Source organism: Crassostrea angulata, chromosome 10 (genome assembly GCF_025612915.1).
Source record: "Crassostrea angulata isolate pt1a10 chromosome 10, ASM2561291v2, whole genome shotgun sequence".
Classification (NCBI taxonomy): domain Eukaryota; kingdom Metazoa; phylum Mollusca; class Bivalvia; order Ostreida; family Ostreidae; genus Magallana; species Magallana angulata.
The window spans coordinates 20,619,074-20,633,409 of NC_069120.1; the positions used below are offsets into that span (position 1 = coordinate 20,619,074).

Consider the following 14,336-nt stretch of genomic DNA (forward strand, 5'->3'; position numbering starts at 1 on the left):
AACAGATTTTGAGAGGTAAAAATAATAAAAGTCCCAGCAGGATTCGAACCCACGACTTACAGGTTCTTAGTTAACGCCCAAACCCATTGCTCTACGCTGTTAGGTGACTATTTTTGGGATAAAAAAAATCATAAAAGTATACTTGATTTTATTGTTAATTTCGAAGTACGTCATAACAATGATCCTTGAGGGGTCCAATACCAACTAAATTAGTAAATGCATCAATTTACATATGATTGAATTTTTACACAGCTCACCTAGAAACCCTCCATGTTCAGTTTATTTAAAATCACTGCGAGACAAATCCAAGATTGCTTATGGGAGGCCAAAATTAATGAAATAGAAATAAATCTAAAGAGTTTCAGACATGGCTTTCTTCAATCTGTTTGAAATACAGATCCATACAATAGCACTTGTGCTTTTGTAAAGATCTGTATTTTAATCAAAGGCTTTCTTTTCTTATAACCCACGGGTTTATATTCTGACAAACCAACATTAGAGTCCATGCTATAGAGGATGGGAATTTCTATTACATGTGTATTTGCATTTGTATTCGATATTTTTGGAATGATTTGCAGAATTTCAAAATTACTTAAAATATAAATAGGCTATATCATTCTGAATTTAGGTTATAAGTTATGAATGTAGCAATCATTAGAGTAAAACTCGTTTAGTACACTTTTATAACGAATTTCTCTCAGTTTAATAAAGTTTGCAACACTACATGTATTTAACATAATAGTTTGAATAAATTTTTATTTTCATATACATTTTTCGACCCACAGTCCGATCATTATAGGTATCAAAGTAATATATTTTTATTCTAAGCCTCAATTAGTAAAAATTATAGTCTTGTAAAAGAAAACATGTATACATGTATAGTGAATTCGCTATAGTTATTATTACGAATTCGTTATACGGATAAAACAAATTACGGATATAACGAGGTAAATCCTTTGGTCCCTAGGACTTCGCTTTAACCGATTTTACTGTCTATAAAAATTCAAATGAGCAAATTGAGAGGATGAAAAAGGCTAATATGGATTTAAGATAGAAAAAGAAGTAGCGATTATAGTTTCCGATCTCAATCTCAATGTCTGAAATCTTGTAATAAAAAATTTATCTTTAGAAAGGTCTTGAATTTTTAAACTAAAGATGATACAATAATTAATTTTAGTTTTAACCCCCAAAGTAGGGTCTTGATTGTTTCCGAGCCCGATTGTTAAAATTGCATTAGTATAACGAATGTCAGTATTGACAATGTATTTTAAGTACAGCCCGGACCTCTCTCACTAGGGATGGCGCTATCACACTTGAGTCACAGAAACTGACCACTGATTTTCAGCCTCCAAATATTTATAATACATTTAAAATTGCTAATAATAAAAATTCACTGGTGAATTACAACTTTTAAATCTTGAATCTTTTGATTTGAATGTAGCTCTTTATCATCCATTTTTAAATACATGTCTGTCTACCAGGCTGAAGCTAATAGCCACTATATGGACCTGTAGAGGTATCCATTACAAGCTGTGTAATTGTAAAATTTTAAAAAATGACGTTGTCAAAGTTGCCTTCTAAAGCTTGTAATGGATACAACTAACGAGTGTCTTCTTTCAATCCTTATTTTATGGGATCAAATATGAAGGAGATAAAAATCATTGAAATGAACGCCAAACCCTGCGAACCACCTTGTGGTATCCCTACAACCCAAAACTAAGGACGAGAAGGACGAGAAATGATAGCCCTATAGGTCCCCTACCCTGGTTTTCGTTTGATGCACAGTTCAAAGATCAGGTTTAAAATCGTCCACATCTTACCCTAACATCACTGTGAAATAGTAAAAAAAGGACAACGTTTGAGTCAGCTAAACGGACCCTTGTATGGCAATCATTAAAGGGTGCGACTACAACCCTTAGTGATAAAAAGTTTGTATCTGTAGCGGTTGAGGGTGTAGATATTTGCTTACTTCATTAAGCGTTAGGGCTGCTGTGCATGAAACAATACCAGTAAGCGTCAATGTATCATAATAATAATTCATAGCATTAAGCGTTGCAGTTGTAAAACTTAATGATATTTATATATCATTCTGCGGCGTTGTATCATTAACGGTCGTTATGGCATATTATACATCTACAGTAAAACACGGTTATAGCGAACACGCTTATAATGAATTAACGCTTACAGCGAAGTGAATTTCATTCCCCAAGACTTTTTCACATGCTGAAAACTTGACGGATATAACGAATTACGCTTATAACGAAGTAAAATTGCCCGTCCGTGGCACTTCGGTATAACCGTGTTTTACTGGATATGGAATGACTCGGCATGATTTTCAAACAAGGCTTACGATTAGCCATTTGCAATCAGATAAATATCGGATTGCATGAAATAACACTCAATGGTCAAGAGATACAATTACTGTAAATTCCTTATATTACGCGAGTACTTGATTCCGCGATCCCGCTGGTTTGTATCAAATCGCGAGAATATAAAATCGCGTACATGGAACTTTTCTCCTTATTTCTTATAGTTCTGAATTCTCAGATAATAATGGCGAGATTTTAAAATCCGCGAAGGGTCTTTCTTGCGATTTCACGCAGATATTAATTCTTCGCGTTTAATTAGGAATATACAGTAACTCAATCCCATTGTAGTCTACAGGATTCTAAATAGAGTTATTTTGAAGAGAAAAAAAAACCGCTTTAATATCAAAAATGTATTTTATTCGCTCATGTTTATAATTAAAAAGGGAATAAAAGTTTTAAAAAAAATTCTTGATCTTTTCCAGATGTCATCTTGAAACAGATCAGTGTACTTTGACATTACCCGGTCGTTTCGATGTAAATATTACATGTAACATAATTGGTTGCGTATTTGTAAATGTTATTTTTACATTTCATATCAAGGGTGGTACAATTGTAGATCTACAAAAATTGTACTGATACATTTTAGGCCGGACAATGCTAATTTTGCTGTTGCTGCTGATCGCCTGTGAGTGTCGAGTGGAGATGGCGGGGTCTCCTCGGACACCAGTCCCGAGCATCAAAGCATGATGGACGAAATCAACAAACTGCATGAAGACGTGGCCGATTTAAATGAGGAACTTGGTAAGAAAATCAATCTTCGAAAGTCAGCTGAGTATTTTTTACGAACCCCGAAATTAACTGTTATACCAATATTTCTAGACATCACTCTATTTAATTTCCCTGTCTTTGTTCGAGATGAAACACAATGCACATGTGACTATATTTGATCAAGTGCGCACGGATAAATTGACCCATAAATCATGCCATTCGGGCTTCACACGATTTGATCACGTGACCAACCAAGTTTATATCCCAGTCATCTTAAAGCACTTCTATCTTTTCTAACCAAGAGGCACATGGGGCACATCACTCACCTGAGCAACAATTGCCTTAATACAATCAACTTCATGGAGTCATTGACAAAATATGTGGATAATGTCGTAGAATAGATCCTGTGTATAAAGATTTTCAATTTTTTGTCCAGATATTTTATAAAAGAATGATTTTATAGTCGTATGTCATATTGAGTTTTGCGGTTCTCAATAACCTCTCAAACAATTGTTTATATATGCCAGTTTATAAACCTACATCAAAATTTGAACTTTTGGAGGACCAAGAATTTGTCCAGGGTCCAGGGGTTTAATAATTAAGATTCAACAATTTCTCAAGATCCAAGATTTTTTCTACTGTTTTTAATGTAAAAAATCGACCTCTAATTTGGCAAAACCCTACCCCTTGGGATCATGATTTGAAGAAACTTGACTCTACACTTTCTGAGGGTGTTTCCACATAAATTACAGTTTTTCTAGGAAAAAGGTTTTAGAGAAGAAGATTTTATAAATTTTTCTTAAAATTTTAAATGTAAAAAATCGACTTCCCATTGTGACCCCAACTTATAGTGTAGATCCGGGATCGGGATTTAGGGGAAAAGATTTTAATGAGTTTTTCTTTTTAAATTCCCAGGTAAAATTTCTACCCCCATTGTTGCACAACCTTACTCCCAAGGATCATGATTTAAACAATCTTGAATATAAACTGAGGATGCTTCCATACAAGTTATAGCTTTTCTGGCAGATTGGTTTCTGAGAAAAAGTTTTTAAAAATCTTTTCTCAATATATTCGTACTCAAGAAATCAACATGAGCTTTTTACAATAAAATATTAAAATATACAGTCATTAAACATACCAATTTATTAAATTGAATCCGGTTTCAAACACCATCCAATAAATTCTCTACTACTGATGTTAATTTATCTGAATATTAGATATTTATCTAAATGCATGTTCGTTACATATATTTCATATTCACAAAATTAAACACTTGAACATTTCTTTAGAAATACTTACCATTTTATTTTGAACTGTATTCGCAAAGTTTGTTCATCAGATTGATCTATATCAGATATTTAAATTACTTGTCAGATTTATCAACATCTGATGTTTACAATTTTTACAAAGTAATTTCTTCTAAATTCTTAATCCTGATAGGTCATTATAAACTCATCTTTCTATAATGTTAGTAAATGATTAAAATAGAAACTTGCATTGTCTGGGTGTCTTCAAGTGGACAGAATAAATTTTTGTCAAAATCATGAAACATAAGCTTCTCTGTTCAAAATCTAAGAGTGGTCTGCCTGTATACTAATGAATGTAAAATGCTTGTATGTGAGTGTTTGTGGATCTAAATGGGTGTAAAGCTCCAACAAAATACCTTGTTAATAGAAGGAAATATTAGAATATATTCTCTATTCATTTGATAAACTTTTATTTATTAATTAGTTCATTTAACATATATTTTATGTTTACTAATTACTTTTAATTAAAACACGTCTACTACAATCGGATGTTAGACAAGTGATCAGAAATGCTCAATTGAACTTTCAGCTCAGGTGAGTTAAAAAGACAGTCGTCTCTGATTACGTTCTACAGGTGGCATTAGTTCGTCAATAAGATTTTCGAGCATTGCATGGTTTTTTTTGTTACTGGACTCAAAGGCCTTCGGACTAATGAACCTCTGGATTAATGAACCTTCGAACTATACTGGTTAGAACCCATAAATAGCCATTTTGGTTGGTAAATTAAAATTTAATACTAGAACATTTATCTTCTTTCAGCTTCCATGAAATCCAAACATCAGAGTGTTGGTTTCTTTTCCTACCTGACTGACAATATCGTCGACCCCCCCCCCCCCCCCCAGTCGGGACCCATGTGGTGTTCAGAGGTGTGGACGTCAATACAGGCGGTGCATACGATGCTACAACGGGGGTATTTACCGCGCCCGTCTCCGGCGCATACAGCCTCGGCTTCACAGCGTCCGTAAAACCCGAGACGTCTCCACATGGAATACATTTTGTATTGATGAAAAATGGAAGTCATGAAATGCATGTATTTTTGGATGGACAGACACAGATCTGGCTGCAACGTTATTCCAACACCGTCGTACACTTGAATGAAGGGGACACCGTGTGGATGGAAATTATCTCGGTTGAGGGTTCGAACACCGTAGCTGGCCGCGGCGGGAATTTAGATGGAGAAGACGATTATAACACCAATTTCATGGGTTTCCTTATACATGCGGATTAGAATACCCGTCTGGCGTGTGTGAAAACAATCGGGACTGAAGCTAATGCCATCATTCAAATTCCACTCAATAAATGCATATTCCACAGAAACATACTATTTTGTTGATTTTGTCTCCGCTGCAAAAGGTTATTATTCTCTTTCTTTTGCAATACACATCTAAATTAGAAAAAAAAATATCTCACGGTGAAAACGAGAAACTCAAGACTGCTTACTGTTTAACTTGTCGCTTTATCTAAGCGTACCACTTCACAAAAGGAAAGTTTTTTTTAATTAATCCTGTTATATCAAATTATTTAACGAAAATGAAATTATTTGTTTAGAATAGTATTATTCCATTGAATAGTGACGTTTTCTCAAAATATTTTACTTCTACCAATCTATCTAAACAAAGATCCCTTAGATTTTATTTTATGTCACAAAGGAACGCAGTCCTTCAATACAGTAATTGTCTGCCCAATAAGGTCCACTCTATCCCCCTCCAGGACCCCCATTCTGACGTCACCGCCACGCTGCGAACACTGACGAGATCTAAACAATGAAAAAATATTCATGACATTTTTGCACACTAATAACACAAAGGTCGTTCAATCCTAAATTAAAATGTAATGAATTCAAGAAAAAGATATACATGTATTGCACTTGGAATTCAAAAACTCTCTTTTGAAAGTTAGGTTGTAAAAGGACCAGGACTGCTGTGCATTAAAGGGACCTAGACACGATTTGAGATAAAATTTTAGTTTTAATTAATTGTACTGTATAAAATAGTTTACTTGTGTATTTTGAATGATTCACCAAGATTTGAATGTTAAAAGACAAGGTACAAGCAAGATACGGAGGAAAGAAATCGTCATGTAAACAAGGCTAGATTCTCATATTTGTCAAGCTTTGTTTTCAAAACAAAAAATTTAAACCTCCGTAACTTGCTTGTAGCTCAAAACATGTATTTGACTTTCAAATTTTGACAAAAAATTAAACGTCCATTTTGACCATTCTAGATATTTAAAATGAAAAAAATAAATTTTGAAATTTTAATTTCAAATCGTGTCTAACTTCCTTTAAACCAGGGTTGTGTATTACTAAATTTACAACTGAGGTATGAAACTAATAAGCTATACATAAATAAATATGTTTTAAAATTATTTTTGATTTGTTTTATGATGAAAAATTGACAGTTATTTACCTTGCCATTTTGTCTATAAGCCTCACAAATAGTGTCTTATTCCATTGTTCTTTCCATATTCCACACCCCCAATTAATCAAAACAGAATATATTTAAACACTTAATTTAAATATTTGATTGCAGTTTGTTGTTTAGCATTAAATATTTAAATAAAATTTAAAACAAAATATAATCTGAACAAGTAATTTTTATGGTGAAAGTTCATACTGGTGATAAATTATACTTTGAATATTACATTCTAAGTTTATATCTGTATTTAATAATTAAATGTAAAAGTTGCTTCAATAATGACACAATAACAAAATAGCGGTTTTGATATTTAAATTATGTAAAATATGTACTGTAGATTTCACATTTTATGCGAGTACTGAATTCTGAGCTTCTGTTGTTTTGAATCAAATTGCTAGAATATAAAATTACGAGAGTCCATTTTTTTAGGGGGGATGGTTGATTATAATTTTCCAAAAGTTCAAAACTGTCTTTAAAATAAAAGCGAAATTTTAATATCCGAGGGAGTTGCTTCTCGCAATTTACGCGAATATTAGTTCCATGCGTTGCAATTGCAACGCCTAATGCTATAAATTATTGCAGCAACAATTGACATCGCCGACGGCTAATGATATTTTGCCGCTTAATGATATGATTGTATCATTAGGCTTCACAAAGGCACAGCAGCCGAAACAAGCAAATATCTACACTCTCAACCGCTAATTATACAAACTTTATCATTAAGGGTTACAGTCGCACCCTTTAATGAATTGAAAGCAGTCTTTAACGAAATAGCACCACTTCATTTCCATAACTTTGCTCGGCGTTAATTATATGTTGTTCTGCTGTGTAAAAATCTAGATAAAACACTCCCATATATATATATATATATATATATATATATATATATATATATATATATATATATATATATATATATATATATATACACACACACTTTGTTCTTCGAGCAGCAGAAAAATACTGATTATGATACTTTAAGAATATTTTAGTGCTTTTTGTGGGTTTATATTTTGTTAAACAAACTACTGGCAATGCTTTAACCGCTGAACAATTGATCAGATACAATTTGTTACTACTTGTACTTGAGAGAGTTATCAGGGGTTTAGGCCCACACAAAATACAGCTTTTCTAGGCAAATGGTTTTTGAGAAGAATGTTTTCATAGATTTTTCTTTCAAATTCTTATGTAAAAATTCGACCTCCCCTTGTGATTCCAACTTACAGTGTATGCCCGGGATCATGATTTGAACAAACGTTAATCAACTCTACCTGAATTTGCTTCCCCACAGTGCAAATGATTTTTTTTTTATTCCCAGGTAAAAAATCCACCATATTGCACCCCACCCTACCCTCAAGGATCATGATTTGAACAAACTTGAATAAAAATAACTGAGGATGCTTCTACACAAGTTATAGCTTTTCTGACAGATTGGTTTAAAAAAAGATCTTTTCTCAATACCGATTTTCCTACACAAGAAATTAACAAGAGCTTTTACAATATAATAGTAAAATATACAATTATTAATCATACCAATTTATTGAACTGAGTCCTGTTCCAAATAATATTCAATAAATCTTCTACTGCTGATATTAATTCATCTGAACATTATATATATGTGAAAGGGGTTACTAGTATATCATTATACATTTACGTAGAACTGAGCAATCTTAGCAAGGCAAGTTTCCGATTCGTTCATTCTCCTGTTATCCTACCACATTCTGTGTAAATAATTTATACCAAAATATCCTCATGCATCTTACCGCAGACTTAATTTTCTTTCATTTCTTGTCTCTGAAATTCTTTTAAACGTATAAAAATGGCCGCTTTCCGAGGTCAATTAGACTAAAGATTAGGAGAAAGTTTATGGCATGTAAAGCGACAACTATGAACAGTAGTAAACTGAATGAAGAATTAATGGATTATTTGCATAGAATACATGCTATATGACCGTATGTATGATTTGTCAAAAGTATTCACTTTCGAAAATACCCAATTCCAACATACACGACCCGGGGTTGTTTGAACCCTTTTGGGGCCCAAGTATTGGTATGAGGGTCACAGTTTTAACAATTCAGAACCAACACTATCTGAGGATGCCTTCACAGTAACCTCACAAACTGTAGCATTGTAGTTCTTGAGAGGAAGATTTTTAAAATATTTTCAAAATAAATATCTTTGTTAAGTTTGAGCCCGGGTCTCCAGAAAGGCAGTATTGGTCTGGAGGTCACCATTTTCACAGTTAAGAATCTTCATTTTACATATAAGCTTTGATGTAAATATCGGCAATTTTTGTGCGGTGGTTCCTGAGGAGGGATTTTTTTAAATCACGCACCCTATTTTCACAGTTTCGTAATTATCTCCCTTTTCAAGAGTGTTTCACGGTTTATTTTAACAACTTCGAATTCCCTTTCCATAAAGATGCTTTGTACAAATTCGGTTAAATTTGGCCCGATGGTTCTAGAGAAAAAGTAAAAAATGTGAAAAGTTTACTGACAAACGGTCAGATGGACAGACGGACGGACAACAGGTCATCAGAAAAGTTCACTTAAACATCAGGTTGAGATGAGCTAAAAAAAAACCAAAACAATTCAATGATCCCTTAAGCTTAGATTTTATTTTGTGTCACAATATAAAGGAGCCCTTCAGTACAGTAACTGCCTGTCCAATAAGGTCCACTCTGTCCCCCTCTAGGACCCTCATTCTGACGTCACCACCGCGCCGCGAACATTGACGAGCTGCAAATGATGAAAAATATTCCTAGTAGTTTTGTAAACAAATCAAGAATTAGATATACAGTTAATGTATATGGAAATTTAAAAAAACTGTATTGAAAACTATTTTCTAAATGGACAGATGTACATTAGAACAGGGATGTGTTTTACTAAATTCATAACTGATTTGTGAATCTGATAAGTGTAATATTTTTATCAATTTAAGAAATTGAATCAATACCGTCTATTTTAAGGTGGTATGGGACATCTGTCGATACTAATGTGGATATGTGGATCAAAGTACATTACAATAAAAAAAAATAATTATCATTTTTGTTGAATTGTTGATACCAGTATATATATTGGCTTATTCTTGTTTTTTAAGCAGGTAATAGCAATTTCAGATTGAAAAATCATGTTTTCATAATTAATGAATACCGGTATTGCCAAAAAACTCACTGCACCATCCTCAGTAGTTCTGTTTTCTAAAGTTTTAAGAGTGAAACTTTCTATGTAGCATATATGTGTACCTTTATAAAAAAAACTACTCTCATTAAATTAAATTAAATTTAATTGGTTATTAAAAACTATGATATGACTGTGTATTTGGTTTATAGGTTATGAAGTTTTGCAAGTTATATAAATTGTTTTTTCTTAAATTTTCCGCATAACATTTTGATGAAAATAAAAGAGATACCAAAGCCCTTGAGTAATTATTATAGAAAGCTGCAAGCTTTAAGACAAATAATAAACGCACCTACAGAAAAATCATATAGTAGTGCTTACCGGTAGCTTAGAAGTATGAAATATTAAAAATATGTTCCCCTTACCCCAAAGATGTATTATTCTAAGTTTGAAAAGAATTGGCCAAGTTTTAAAGAAAAAGTTAAAAATGTTTGATTATTAACACGACACGCGACAAAGGACAAAAACCAATTACAATAGGTTATACGAGTGACTCAGGTTCAGGTGATCATGCATAATGCTGGTACTATGTGGGTAAAAGATACCTCCTAGTTTAAAAATTATTATATAGTATATGGAGAAGGACATGCTTTGCAGCAAGAGAAGGGGTGCAATGAATAAAAATGACTGACCGACGAGTTTTATCTTTTTATCAATCCAGATTCATGAGATTACAATGCCTACTTACTTTCAACAACTTGTGATTTGTCATTTTAAAAATTATAATGGAATATTAAAATTATTAATTATAAAATAATAAAAACATGTCTTATATTACCAACATTCAAATTTCTTAACTTTAAATCTGGCCTTTTCTGGAATTTTATGTCAAAATTATCAATAAAATATAAATAAATAATGTAGATTTAACAAGCTAAAAACATTTACTAGTATGTTTAACAAATTTTCATTCATCTGGCATACAATCATTCCATTCCTTAAAACCATTATGGTTTGCATTTTGTTTGTATGAATGTTGTGCATATATTATACAGTTAAAATAACTTATATGAAAATATAAGTGTTGTAATAAATATTAGATAATAAAACAATCTATATAGTACATACTGATATATCCTTATTTGATCTTTAATGTGCTAATTTATAATCCATTGTTGCATGTTTACAAGTTTAGGTACCAATCAACTATTTGCACTCGTTATTAATAAAATAAAGAATTTGATAAACATTTGCATTTACATCTTAAGTAAATATACCTGGACTATTGCTTCATTGAGAGGGAAGTTCATGATAAATCCATTCCACCAAACTCCATTTAAAGAGTCAAATTTCAAACTCGATGAAAGGTTTCCTAACCAAAAAAGTCGCTTTATTGTATGGTATTTTTTCAGAGCCACAATTGTATGATATGATTGTAATATGAGGCTGTAATACAGTGTGTGCAATTTTTTGTGCAATACAATAGGATCAATTAAAATGTCATTAAAAAGCAATTTTCAACAGACTGTTTATAGAGAAACTATTATCCGTATAATACGAGGATTGATCCAAAAGTAATGTCACAAATGCGATAAAATTGTGAAAAATCCGCGTAAAGTGACAAAAACTCGTGCTTTAAGATTTCATGCAATGGGATAATTATATCTGAAGACAATATATTTTGTAGAGCATGGGGTAACGATAGCGACGTCCTTTCTAGATCTTTGGCGTTCTAGTAGAATTTCGTAATTAAGTACTCTAAATAAATTCGCCACGATGCTCTAGTTTACATTTTTTATTATTTTTTTTCATAAAGTAACTATTTAATCTTTTTGCAATCGATGAACTAGTATATTGGATTATTTATTGTGCGATCAGTTTGTCGAGGTCTCTTCAAGAAGTCATGAACGTAGCTTTATGATATAGCCATTGACGTAAGAACCCAGCTTTAATTTTCCTTCAGAGCATATGTCTCCTATCTATCTAATTTATTTATTAACATGACAAATGCTTTTATTAGGTATTTGAACAACGTTTTAGGTAGCCTGTTTACTCACTCTCAATTTTAGGTTTATATATCAATTCCAGTACATTTTCTAGTGATTTCCATCCATTGAAGCAAATAGTGCTCTGTATCACTATTCGCATGTCCAGCCTTTTTATCCCTTGATCTAGAGAAAAAAGGCATTGGGTAGATATCCGAAATGGACAGTAACGGTCCCTAATTTTTCAAAACAGAAAAAGTTAATAATATATCTGTTTTAAAATATTGGTTTTTTGGGGGGCATTTTCAAATTTTGAAGCATGTAATTTATTCATTTATACAAACCTTTAAAAAGATGTTAATTCATGACGCGGCGATGTCACGAATATATCATGCTATAAACATCAATATCTTGTGAAGTGTTCAACGAAATTTAATCAAAATTTCAGTTCGAATCTAATTTTTGATAAGGGAAATTTTGATGCATCACTTTATACAATACAGCGCAAGTAAGAAGTGAATAGTTTGACATTACATTAGGGTCAATCATTGTACTTCTAGGTGACTATTTTTGGGATTAATAAAAATCATAAATTAGACTTGATTTTATTATTTATTTCGAAGTACGTCACAACAATGATCCTTGAGGTGTTCCATACCAACTAAATGAGTAAATGCATCAATTTACATATGATTGAATTTTAACACAGCTCACCCAGAAACCCTCCATGTTCAGTTCATTTAAAATCACTGCAAGACAAATCCATAATTGCTTATAGGAGGCCAAAGTTAAAGAAATGGAAATAAAAGAGTTTCAGACAGGGCTTTCTTCAATCTGGTTGAAATACAGATCCGTACAATGGCACTTGTGCTATTGTGAAGATCTGTATTTTAATCAAATTTGGCTTTCTTTTCTTATAACCCATGGGTTTGGGCTTATGTCCTGACAAACCAACATTAGATTCCATGCCATATAGGGTGGGAATTTTTATTACATGTGTATTTGCATTTGTATTCGATATTTTGGAAGGATTTGTAGAATTTCAAAATTACTTAAAATATAAATAGGCTATATCATTCTAAATTTAGGTTATAAGTTATGAATGTAACAATCATTACAGTAAAACTCGGTTAGTACAAACACGGATATAGCGAATTCTCGGATATAGCAAAGTTTTTTGAAGTCCCCGGTAAAATTCTTAACAAACCTTTGCAAAATATTACGGCTTTAACGAATTCGGATATAACGAATTTACGGATATAGCAAACTACTTTTGAGTCCCGTAGAAGTTAATAATAACGACATTTTACATTTTTATAACGAATTTCTCTCAGTTTAATACAATTTGCAACACTACATGTATTTAACATAATAGTTTGAATAAATTTTTATTTTCATATACATTTTTCGACCCACAGTCCGATCATTATAGGTATCAAAGTAATATATTTTATTCTAAGCCCCAATTAGAAAAAATTATAGTCTTGTGAAAGAAAACATATATAGTGAATTCGCTATAGTTATTATTACGAATTCGTTATACGGATAAAACGAATTACGGATATAACGAAGTAAATCCTTTGGTCCCTAGGACTTCGCTATAACCGAGTTTTACTGTATATAAAAATTCAAATGAGCAAATAGAGAGGACGAAAAAGGCTAGTATGAATTAAAGATAGAAAATAAGTAGCGATTATAGTTTCCGATCTCAATCTCGATGTTTGAAATCTTGTATAAAAATGTATCTTTAGAAAAGCCTCGAATTTTTTAAACTAAAAATAATACAATAATTTAATTTAATTTTAACCCCCAAGGTAGGGTCTTGATTGTTTCCGAGCCCGATTGTTAAAATTGCAATAGTATAAAGAATGTCAGTATTGACAATGTATTTTAAGTACAGCCCGGACCTCTCTCACAAGGAATGGCGCTCTCACACTTGAATCACAGAAATTGACCACTGATTTTCAGCCTCCAAATATTCATAATACATTTAAAATTGCTTTTATAAAAATTCACTTGTGAATTACAACTTTTAAATCTTGAATCTTTTGATTTGAATGTAGCTGCTTATCATCCATTTTTAAATGCATGTCTGTCTACCAGGCTGACGCTAGTAGCCACTATATGGACCTGTAGAGGTCCATTACAAGCTGTGTAATTGTAAAATTTTAAAAAATGACGTTCGGGTGAGCTAAATGAACCCTTTTAGATGTCACAGAAGCCTTCTAAAGCTTGTAATGGATACAACTAACGAGTGTCTTCTTTCAATCCTTATTTTATGTGATCAAAATTGATGGAGATATAAATCATTGAAATGAACACCACACCATGCAAACCACCTTGTGGTATCCCTACAACCCAAAACTAAGGACTAGAAGGACGAGAAATGATAGCCCTAAAGGTCCCCTACCCTGGTTTTTGTTTGATGCAC

At 32.3% G+C, this 14,336-nt stretch overlaps 1 pseudogene; it reads left to right on the forward strand.

Annotated features, from left to right (window-relative positions):
* The first annotated feature begins 2,963 nt into the window (after positions 1-2,963).
* Positions 2,964-5,723, forward strand: LOC128166949 (heavy metal-binding protein HIP-like; annotated as a pseudogene).
* The last annotated feature ends 8,613 nt before the right edge of the window (positions 5,724-14,336 follow it).